The sequence below is a fragment of the Plectropomus leopardus genome, chromosome 15 (genome assembly GCF_026936395.1).
Source record: "Plectropomus leopardus strain MGB_pleo_1.0 chromosome 15, ASM2693639v1, whole genome shotgun sequence".
In the NCBI taxonomy this organism is placed as follows: Eukaryota; Metazoa; Chordata; class Actinopteri; order Perciformes; family Serranidae; genus Plectropomus; species Plectropomus leopardus.
The window spans coordinates 33,326,141-33,338,696 of NC_142190.1; positions in this window are offsets into that span (position 1 = coordinate 33,326,141).

Genomic DNA, 12,556 nt, shown 5'->3' on the forward strand with positions numbered 1-12,556 from the left:
CCCAACTAATCTTCTAACTTGCTCCTTACTTTGGCTGCTTTTTACTTGTCTGTGACTGAAAACTCACATAAGTTTTACATAAACACTCGCGGCTTCGCACCATGAAAAATCCCTATTTAGTTGCGATAGCTAGCATGCCCCCTGTAGCCAGTGTGGACCAACATAGAGTAGCTGCTAGCCGTCGCCTGGCAACCCCCGTGCAGCCTGGAGGCTAGGTGACTGTCCGAACGAAGCTTAATAAGCCGAAGCCCATGGTACACCTCCCACCTCCTTCATGTTTCAAATGGTACTCCTCGCTCAGAGACACACTGAGGACACAACCCTGGTCATTGGTAGCTCTGATTTGCGAAACGTGAAGTTAGTGACCCCAGTGGCCATAGTCAAATGTATCCCTGGGGCCAGAGTGGGTGACGTCGAGTCAAATTTAAAGATTCTGGCTAAGGCTAAGCGTAAATACAGTAAGACTGTTATTCATGTTAGCGGCAATGACACCTGGTTACGCCAATGGAAGGTCACTAAAATTAACATAGAGCTGGTGCGTGAGTACGCAAAGGCGATGTTGGACACATAGTGGCCAAAAGTGGAATTACAGCGTCACGTGATGGACACTGGCTCAGGAAGACTTTTCCCCATTTGCTTAACATTGGGAAAGAGATGTCGTTAAATCACTTTATATTTTTTTTTTAGACATGTTGGCTTTTCAGAACTCATTTTTTAATAACGATTATTAAAAAACATTAAGTCCCCAGACTTACACTGGGTCGCATTCAGCCGCGTTCAGCTGTCGTTAATCACTTCTATGCATGCTCTATGGGCCAGTAGATCCGGGTATTTTACACTTTTCTAAACCCAGAAAAAGAGTTTTCTCTGCTTAATGCGCCACTGAGCAGCTCTCATAGGAATGAACGAGGCCCTGCCCCCACGGCTGTATCCGGATTTATAATAGATCCATAGTCAGACACAGTAATCTTCTCTGGACCCTTCCCCAATGTGACCAGTGATGACATGTTTAGCTGCATGTCATCACTCAATCGCTGGTTGTCGAGGTGGTGCCCAGCAAATGATGTGGGCTTCGTTAATAATTGACACTCTTTTTGCGGTATACCTGGTCTTATGCAGAGGGATGACTTCCATCCCACTTTGGGTGGAGCTGCTCTCCTCTCTAGGAATCTGGCTGAGTTTGTTAGAGGCCCAAAGCCATGACATCCCAGAGTTGGGACCAGGGTGCAGAGTTGCAGTCTTACACGCGTCTCTGATCCTCTAGCACAGTCACACACCCATAATGTAAATGTTATAAAAACAGTGTCTGTCCCCCGACCACTTCATTTGTTTAAATCTAAAGTAAATAAAAGGGGAGTTGTACAAAAAAATCTCATAAAAATTAATACATCTCCTGTCAAAGAGCATCATAACAGGAAAATTAAATGCGGACTCTTGAACATTAGATCCCTATCAACCAAAGCCCTTTTAGTCACTGACTTATTATATTATCAGTATTGAAGATTTATTAGTCTTCCCCGAGAATCCCGTTCTGTCAGACCATTATTAAATAACTTTCAATTTTTTATTACTCGACTACAAGCCTCTCAGCAAGAGTTACTATTCTAGATGTCTATCTGATTCAGCAGTGGCTAAATTTAAGAAACTGATTCCTTCTGCATTGACATCATCACCATGTCTTACAGTGACAGAATACTCTCACTAACTTAAGTCATTCTCAAACTGATTGTTCTTGTTGATAAAGCTACTGGCTCACTGCGATCAGTTCTCAACTCTGTTGCACCCTTCAAGAAGAAAATAATGAAACAAAGAAAATTAGCTCTATGGTTTAACCTCCAGATCCGCAAATTGAAACAAACATAGTGACAATTTGAAAGAAATTGGCGTTCAACCAACCTGGAAGAGTCCCATTTAGTCTGTCTGGATAGTCTTAAAATGTATAAGAAGGCCCTCTGCCATGCCAGGGCAAACTATTACTCCTCATTATTTCGAGGAAAATAAAAACAATCCCAGGTTTCTTTTCAGTACTGTAGCCAGGCTGACAGTCACAGCTCCACAGAGCCTTGTGTTCCTTCAGCCCAAAGCAGTGATGACTTTATGAGTTTCTTTAATGATAAAATTATAACTATTCAAGATAAAATCCATTACGTCTTGCCCTTAACTGACCTGACCCCGGACACAGGCAGTAAGGCCTGGAATTTATTTGGACTGTTTTTCCCCCATTGACCTTCGCCGACTCTCTACTTTGATTTCTGCATCTGAGCCATCAACATGCCTGTTAGACCCCATCCCAACTAGGCTACTTAAGTAAGCTTTACCCTTATTGGACAATCTTTTATTAGATATAATCAATGTGTCTTTATTAACGGGCTATGTACCACAGTCCTTAAAAGTAGCTGTCATTAAACCTCTTCTAAAGAAGCCCACTCTCGATCCTGAGATTTTAGCTAACTATAGACCAATATCTAATATACCCTTTATTTCTAAAATCTTTTATGGAGTGGTTGTTAATCATCTCTGTGACTTTCTCCAAGATAATAGTTTATTTGAGGACTTTCAGTCAGGCTTCAGAGTTCATCATTGTACAGAGACAGCACTAGCAAAAATGAACGACTTATTATTGCTTCTGATACAGGTCTGGTCTCTGTTTTAATCCTTTTAGATCTCTGTGCCGCATTTGACACCACTGACCATCAAATCTTACTGCACAGACTGGAACAGTTAATTGGCCTTAAAGAAACGGCACTAACCTGGTTTAAATCTTACTTATCAGATCCCAATTTGTTCACATTAATGATCAATCCTCCGTGCATACTAATGTCTTCGGACTGCCACAAGGTTCTGTGCTTGGACCGATCCTTTTTACTTTATATATGCTTCCTCTACTCAACATTATTAGAAAACACTATAAAATTCCGTTGTTATGCTGACGATATGCAATTATATCTATCTATGAGACCAGATGAAACTAAACGAAACGTAAAAGCCTGGATGAGCCGTAATATCTTGATGTTGAATTCAGACAAAACTGAAGTTACTGTTCTTGGCCCCAAACACCTCAGAAACTCCCTACCTAACGATAAAATTCCTAACGATAAAATTCCTCTAGATGGCATTACCTTGGCCTCTAGCACAACCTCACAGTTTTATTTGATCAAGATTTATCTTTTGCCTCCCATATAAAACAAACTTCAAAGACTGCTTTCTTTCACTTGCGTAACATTGCAAAAATTAGACATATCCTATCCCAAACAGATGCTGAAAAATTTGTACATGCATTTGTCACCTCTAGGCTGGATTACTGTAATTCCCTATTATTCGGTTGCCCCAACAAATCTCTTAGGTCTGTTGAACTGGTGCAGAACGCTGCTGCACGTGTTCTAATGGGAACCAAGAAAAGGGACCATATTTCTCCTGTTTTAGCTTCTTTGCACTGGCTCCCTGTGAAATCCAGGATTGAATTTAAAATCCTCCTCCTTACTTACAAAGGTCTAAATGGTCAGGCTCCATCCTATCTGTCGCAGCTCATAGTTCCTTACCAACCCTCAAGATCACTGCGCTCTGAAAATGCAGGGTTACTTGTGGTTCCCAAAGTTTCCAAAAGTAGGATAGGAACCAGAGCCTTCAGCTACCATGCTCCTCTCTTATGGAACCCTCTTTCAGTTTCGGTCAGGGAGGCAGACACCATTTCCACTTTAAAGGGTAGACTTAAGACCTTCCTCTTTGATAAAGTTTATAATTAGGGCTGGCTCAGGTTGCCTGGACCAGCCCATAGTTAGGCTGACATAGGTTTAATCTGCCGGGGGACTTTCTATGATATGCTGAGCTCCTTTTCCTTTTCCTACTCCCGCCACCTGAAATTCGCGCACATTTTTTACTGCATTACGCTTACTGCTTTACTTAGCCTTGTATCTGTTGCTGTTTGTGTGCTTAGCTTAGCCTCAGTAGTTTAGCTTAGCCTTGCTTCCGTGATAGCCATGTGGGACTGTCACTCCCTGGGGCTCACTATTACGGAGCCTGGGTCTGTTGAACTGCACTACACTAATCCTGTTGCCTCTCCAGAGCATTCCTGCTCCCTTGTTTCCTAGTTTTTCCGGATCCTGGATGCAACCTTGGCTTTTCCTGACCGTGGTGATAGCTGTGCTGATGCTGTGACCCTGCCTTTGGTTGTGCTTGTGCTGTGGCTGTACTGACACTGTACCCCCAGCTTGCCCTGATCTGGGTCTTGGTCCTGGTTGCACCAATGCCATGATCATGCCTTTGGACACCTCCCTATCAATATACGCATGAGACTCTTATCAACATCCACAATATCATCATAGAGTGCATTTAATAATTTCACACCTATCGTTATTGTAATATGACATGCATCTGTTTACATTATTGCTGTGCCTCTCTCCCCCTCTCTCCCACTCTCACCCCTTCTCTCTTTCTCTTTCCTTTTTGCCACGATTGTATTTCATTTGTTATTTACGACATCTATTGCTCATCTGTCCGTCCTGGAAGAGGGATCCCTCATCATCCTCTGCCGCTCTTCCTGAGGTTTCTTCCTTTTTTTCCCCCGTTACAGGGGTTCTTTTTTGGGAGTTTTTCCTTGGGTGATGTGAGGGTCTAAGGGCAGAGGGATGTCGTACACTGTAAAGCCCTCTGAGGCAAACCATGTTTTGTGATAATCTATAAATAAAACTGACTTGACTTGTTAGCTGTAAAACTGCCACAACAGTGACAGCCTTACAGCTAACATTACATATATCATTATAGATGGCGCATGTGTTAATATATATTGGAATAATAATTGTCGTAATAGCACAGTCAGTGTCTGGCTAATCTTTACTCACAGGATCAAGTTAGTTGAAAATAGCTGAATACTATCTTAGATAAGGCCTTGACAACTTCTATACAACAGTCAAAATCTGGACAGTTTCTTAACACCATGCTGGAGAGTCTTAACATTGTAGATATTTGGAGACTACTATCTCCCACAGGTAGAGAGTATTCTTTTTTTTCCCCTGTACACAAGTCATACTCACGGATCGATTATTTCTTTCTCGATTCTAATCTCATCTCAGCAGTGCTGGATGTCACCTATCATCCTATTTTGGTCTCAGATCACAGTCCAGTTTCATTAGACTTACAGTTTGACAATCTAGATAACAGTAGACAGAAAAATTGGCGTTTTGACCCAGCTTTGCTTAAGGATGAGGCCTTCTATAATCAGATGAAGGAACATATTTCATTTTTCCTTGAATCACATGATAAGGGTGATGTGAATGACTCTATTTTATGGGAAAGTTTGAAGGTAGTAATGAGAGGACACATTATATCTTTCACATCAGCCAAGCGTAAAGCACAGAAGGAAGCCCTCAAAGAAATTGAGGCTAATCTGCAACGCTTGGAGCAGTCATACCTAGCCTCACCAACAACAGAATTGCTAGGTAAAATTACAAAATTAAGGTATGATTATAGTTCATTACTAACAAAGAAAGTATGTTCTCAATTGATCAGTTGTAAGCAAAAAATATTTGAATTGGGTGACAAACCACAAAAGTTACTTGCTAGACTACTTAGAAAATCACAGGCCTCACAATCTATATTCGCAATTAAGAACAAAAAGTCACAGTTAGTTACTAACCCAAAGGAAATAAATAAATGTTTTGAGGAATTTTATCATGAGCTTTATAGCTCAAGTAGTTCAGCCAGCCAAGCTACAATTGATGAGTTCTTAGAGCAAAGTCAACTGCCTAAATTAGATGAGGAGGCTGTGACTGATCTTGATGCAAACTTTACACTAGATGAGGTCAAAGCCGCAATACAGCAGTTTCCAAACAATAAGGCTCCCGGACCAGACGGGTTTGGGGCAGAATTTTATAAAGTATATAGCTCCATATTGGCTCCTCTCATCATTCGTATGTTTAATCATTCAAAGGCGATGGGCACTCTCCCAAGTTCATTGTATCATGGAAGAATTTCTTTAATACTTAAAAAAGATCGCAACCCTGCTCTTGTCTCCTCATACAGGCCTATCTCTCTTCTCCCTGTTGAAACAAAATTACTATCTAAAATCTTAACAAATCGTTTAAAGAGTCACATCTCTAAGATTATACATCCAGACCAGACTGGGTTTATTCCCAATCGACATATATATTTCAACATGCGGAGACTTTTTAATATTATGTACAGCCCTGAGCGTAAATTAGAAAATTCAGTTATAATTTCACTCGATGCCGAAAAGGCTTTTGATCAAATTGAGTGGCCCTATATGTTTTCTGTCTTAGCCAAATTTGCTTTTAGCGAATCATTCATTAAGTGGATAAGGATGATTTACAGAGAACCCTCAGCCTCTGTTGTTACAAATCAAAATATTTCAAATCCCTTTCGGCTGTACAGGGGAACGCGCCAGGGTGATCCAATTTCCCCATTTATATTTGCTTTAGCATTGGAACCCCTGGCTTCACATATACGCTTATGTCCGGAGATACAACTGGTTGTATGTCACGGAACTTTACATAAGATCTCGGCTTACGCTGATGACGTTATCCTTTTCATTTCAAATCCTGAGGACTCTATCCCCCCTTTATTAGAATTAATAAATCATTTCGGCTTATTTGCGGGATATAAGATAAACTGGGAAAAGAGTGAACTAATGCCTTTATCCCAATCAGTGGACAAGGTTTTCTTGAAAACCACCCCATTTAAGATTGTCTTAGATAAATTTACAAGTTTAGGTATAATAGTCACAAGCGAACTAGGCCAACTGCTGGAGCAAAATTGGAGGAAAAAATAAAGCAACTGGAAAAAAACATTGAATTTTGGAATACCTTGCCGATTTCAATGGTGGGACGTATTAATGCAGTCAAAATGGTGACATTGCCTAGATTTCTGTACATTTTCCAATCTATTCCAATCAGTATTCCACAGTCGTATTTTAAGAAATTAGACTCTTGTTTCATCTTTTATCTGGTCCGGTAAAGTGCCTAGAATCTCTAGGAAGCATTTAAATAAGGCTAGAAGTGAAGGAGGGTTTGGTCTTCCCCAGTTTAAACTATACTATATGGCTGTTAATTTAAATATTTTTTCTTTCTGGTGCAGCTGCCTGCCCAACAGTAAGCTGGGAGAAATGCCAGCATGGCTACAGATTGAGCACCTTTCCTGTAAGCATTCATGTCTTCCAGCACTCCTTAACAGTCCAGTAAAGATTAAGAAAGACATATATGAGTATAATCCTATAATCCAAAACTCGTTGAAAGTAAGGTCTCAGGTGGTGTCTGTTTTGAAGGTTCCCAAGGTTTATCTAGATAGCCCGATATGTGCCAATCATGCATTTAAACCAGGATCTGAGGATCCAGTTTTTGCAATTTGGAGTCAGAAGGGAATTATCACCCTAAGAGATTTCTATATTAACAATAACCTTCCTTCATTTCAACAACTCCAACAGAAGTTTCAACTCTCAAATTCACACTTCTTCCGCTTCCTACAACTGGGCAATTTCTTAAAGGTTCATGTACCATTTTTTGAGCGGAGGCCGTGCCATGCCGCACTCGACAGCATATTGAACATTAAACCTTACGCGAAAGGCAATGTGTCTCGTTTTTACAATATTTTACAAAATTCTAACAGTCCATCGTTAAATTCTTTTAGGGCAAACTGGCAGAATGAACTGGGTATAGATATCTCCGAAGAATTGTGGAAAACCTGTATTAAAAACATTCATAGTAGTTCTGTAAATGCTAGGCATGCTCTGATACAATGTAAGTGGTCCACAGATTGCATTTTTCTCCCACTAGATTACATAAAATATTTAAAGAAGCTTCACCACTTTGTTTAAAATGCTCAAAAGACCAAGGGACATTGTCCCACCAATTTTTACAATGTCAGAAGTTGCAGCCTTTCTGGGGTCACTTATTTGATTTTCTTGCCAAAGCTTTTGGCAAAGAGCTCTCCCCTGCCCCTCTAACTGCACTTTTTGGGGTTGTTGAGCTGGGCGGGGTGATGAACAAGCATGAAGCTCAGGCCATCTCTCTTTCAACCCTGTTAGCCAGAAAATTACTGCTACAGCTCTGGAAATCTGAGAAGCCTCCTACATTTGATATGTGGTTGAAAGAATTAGGGAATGTGTTACACTTAGAGAAAATTAGATTCACAATGTCATGCAGGGAGGACCTATTTCTGAAAGTCTGGCAACCTGTCATTAGTGTGATTGAAAGGTTGAAATGATTACATGGTTAATTAGAAGATAGTTCAGCCATGTCTTAATGTCAGATGTTGATACTCTGCCACTTATGTGATCATCACATAGTAACCTCTTTATCATTTGTTTTTGCATATGTGTCACCGCCATTTCCTTTTTTTTTTTCTCTTTCTTTCCTCTTTTTTTTCTTTATTAAATATTTGTACTGTGGTTTTTTGCTGTTTTGTAACACCACTTAAAAATCAATAAACAGATGTTTAAAAAAAAAGAAAATAGCTGAATTAGCATATTGGCATAATGACTGCCACATCAGTGAAAATGAGTAACACTCAGTATGTTTACATGATGTTTGAAAAAGTGAAATTATTGTGTTAGTCTGACTGAAATTGGACTAATTTGAATTTCCCAAAACTGACTAACACACCTAGATATTTCAATTGCAGTCAAGCTATTCCGTCATGTAAACATCGGAGTCAGATTTTAACTGGTTTCGGTGTTCTGCATGTCCTCCTGGTTGCCGGCTACAGGGGGCATAATCACCCCTTGGTGATTAGAGATCGAGACTGTTTGTTCCTTATGAGGGGGGAAGGGGTGCTGTAAAGCAGATCAGGCATTTTAAAAAAAGATGTAGGAACTCAGGATGGACTTGTGTTTTTAATTTTGGTGTAGGTGAGGGCCATACGATTTCAAAAGTATTTTATATTTCTTGCAATTTGTGGAACGTTTCTTGCTCGGTTGCTCACAGCTATTTTCCCTCCATGTTTTCAATAGAAATCAAACAATTTTGTTTAGGGTTCAAAGAGTTGAGGCAGAACTGTCAAATTCAGTTCTTTTTAATGCATTTAATGTCTTTAACAGTGGGAATCCTTTCAAATGCTTATTTTTTTTTACCACTGGTTAAATGATCTTACATTCAAAATTTAACAGCGGGGCAACAGTTGAAGTTTTAACCAGATGCTCAGCTCCAGCGCTTTAAGAGAAAACAAAAATAATAACTACATACAAATGTGAGCATCATAATATGAGTCAAGATACCAACACAGACTAAGTGCTGTCCATTTTCAGATTACTACAAAAAGTTATAGAAGGAGCTTGTGACCACGCAAATGGTCAAAAAGAGGTTAATTCCTCTGCTTAATGTACTCATCAATGCACTTATTAATGCAGCTAATAATTCATGTTTGGTTGCTTACAGTGAACAAAAACAGACTTTTCTTTTCATTCACACACACACACACACACACACACACACACACACACACAAACACACACACACACACACACACACACACAAAGAGAGAGAGAGTGAAGTCACACTGCATTGTTCCTCTGCAGCCCTTCTGCCTCAGTTGGCTAAACAGCTGTTGGGGCCAGAGCTGGCGTGCCGCAGCAGGGAGGGAGCAGGGCAAGATGCAGCAGGAATTCAACAGTCTGTTCAGGCTTCCTCCATAGCTGGAAGGCAGGGGGCAGCATTAGCGTCTGGCTGGGGTGCTGGGATCCTGAATAGGCAGCTGTATTCATATTGTGTTGAGGTCCCTTACCTTCCGCTCTTTACGGAGCCCTTAAAGCTTACACTTAAGCCTCTCTGAAAGACCATTATTCACTTAGAGTACCTATAAAACTGCATTTTACTCAATTCCACCCCCATCTCCTTTCTTCAGAGTAAAATACGGCTTGGTCTATTTTACTTAGAAAGTGAATATTTATACTAAACCTTTGCCTGAAAAAATTCAGTTGTTAAATTCCTGTGTAGGCAGCATTTCTCTACTATTCCACATGAGATGTTGCATTCATGTGGTTGAATCCAATGCTACATCAGCAGTAAACATGTTGAGGATCAAAAAAAGACTCAGATCATACACAGCATATTTTCTAAACATGTCAGTACTGTTAAATGTTGCTTCGTCTTTTTCCAAAGCTTTAAACTGCAGATGTGTTTTTTAAGTTTCTTCAGGGTTGGTTGACATCTGGCAAAAAGACATGGATTTAGAGAGGCACAGTAAAAGGGAAAAAAATCTATCCATCGATCTGTCCCTCTGCAAGTCTATATGTAAGTTTCCTCCCCTTTTCCTAAAGCCCCAGTTGACCTCTGTGCCCTCTCCTTTTCTTCAGTTTTCACCCCCACCTGTTCTCTTTCTCTTGTTCCTCCCAGCTCCCTCTTTCATCTACCATCTGCCACTGAGCTGCTGCAGGACACAGTCTGGGCCGGAGAGGAAAGGTAGGATTGAAGGAAGGCAGATCTATTGCTCAGCTTGGAGGGGATTAAATAATTATCATGCCCTCTTTTGTGCCCCAACAAGAGTAATTATACATCAGCTGCTACGCCAGACAGTTCTGTTTTATTTACCTCATCTTATCTGTTGACTTGTGGAGGACTGGTGATGTGGTCAGTGAGTCACACAGACAGATTTGTGGTTCAATATGTAAAGGCAATAATCACATATCTGTAAAAACCTTTTTGCGATGACCTCCACACAGCCACTGCAGGAAAATGCTCTATAGGTTGTAGGTTGATCTGTGTGCTATTTTTAACTGTAGAATCATTTTAGCCATGTTTCCACCTAACACCTTTTGCATAGCACCCTGAGAACTGTATGTATGTAACTTGTACAGACGTGTACCTAACCATACACCCCCTTTACACCTGTTATTAAAATGCATTTTTTGTGATCACATTGCAGTCGCATTGTGTTTGATCACATGAATGTAGTGTAAATGCACTCTGACACACTGAAAACAAATTGTGATCCAGTCTGCCAAGCCACCTCCATAGGTGATCAGGTCAGTGACCACATTGAACAAAGGTGTAAATGTGAATGCATTTCCAAGCCACATTCTTGTACTTTCTGCCACTTGTAATCCTCGTTGCTGTGTCACATCCGCTCTGTTTCTACACTGCCTCTGCTGTTTATGTACATATATACATGTTTATATACATCTTGCATCTGTGTCGTGTTAGTTTTTAAGGATGTGCACAGTCGATGTAAGAGCCTTGCTGAGAGGGAAAAGAGAGGAACAGGGGTGTAGTGCTGCTGGAGCGCACAGGAATGACTCTCTGCCACTTTTGTTTCTCCAAGTGAGAAAAAACAGTATCCCCAGCTCACATAATCCAGTTGAAACTGACCGCGCAAGACAGGAAGTTGTCATAATGGCTTTTAAGGTGTGTTGATTGATTCACAACCTGTTAAAGGTGCACTTCGCCTCTCAACAAATGCTAGTTCGAAGAAATTCCAGCTATATGGTTTCTTTGCTTCCCTTTAACAAATGCTCTCTGACCCTGTACCAATCTACACCCCCTGGGTAAGGTACCTATTGGAAGATGAAACTGCCCACCTCAACAAGCTACAACATTAAAATGCTGCTCACATTGTCAGTGTATCAGTAATAAAAACCAAACAGTATGATATAAATTATAGGCTAATCTAACGCTCTGAATGGAGCCATTCAGCAGGATGTCTCATGCTACTACACTTCTATACATTTATTTATTAAGTAAAATTTTAATGCTGTACTTGAACTTTTAACATAATGTTTTCCATTGTGGTATCACAAAAGCATCTAAATACTGTTATGTTGTGATATTAAGTTAGTAAACTAACTGAAGCCAATTTTTCACTGCCCAAAAACACACCTGCTAACATCTGGCTTTTAAATGCGATGCACAATCGGCATTCACACCTGGGTCAAATGACTGCAGCAGTCATTGATATTTATCTCCTCTATCTCTGGCTCTGATTGACACTGATGGAAACACAACACCTGAGTGAACTTGCTAATTTCAGCTTCTTAACCAGCAAAATGCATTGACACACTATCACTAAATATTGTCTGTCTCTGCCCAATCAGCGCTAAAACATCAATCCAAATTAGTCTGCACCAAAGAGAAAGTGAATAAGTTCCTTGTAAGAGATATATAAAGAGAAGTAATCCTCTTAGAGTTTTCATAGACCTATGTCCATGCTGCTTTCTACTGTTGACTTATGTGATCTCAAGCCTGTCTGTGGTGTTGAATGTGACACATCAAAAAAATAAAAACCCAAACACACACATACTTGTCTGCTACAGAGCTGTGTACACAGCTCTGCTCTACTGGGAATGGAAATGCTGTCTATAGCCCATTTTTAGCGGGTTAACCCATGTTTAAAAAGCTGCATGCAAATAATTTTGGTGGGAAAGGTTTACAGCTAATTACCTAAGAGATTAACTAACCAAAGTCAGCAACCAAGGAAACCCAGGCTTTGAGACAACAGGGTCATTGAGCCAATAAGGAGGCAAAGACAAGTTTATAGAAACACAGAACCAGTTTACCCCCGGGGGATGATGCGTGTGGTCACAACAGTAGAAAGCTCAAAAGCTGTTCAGAACAAT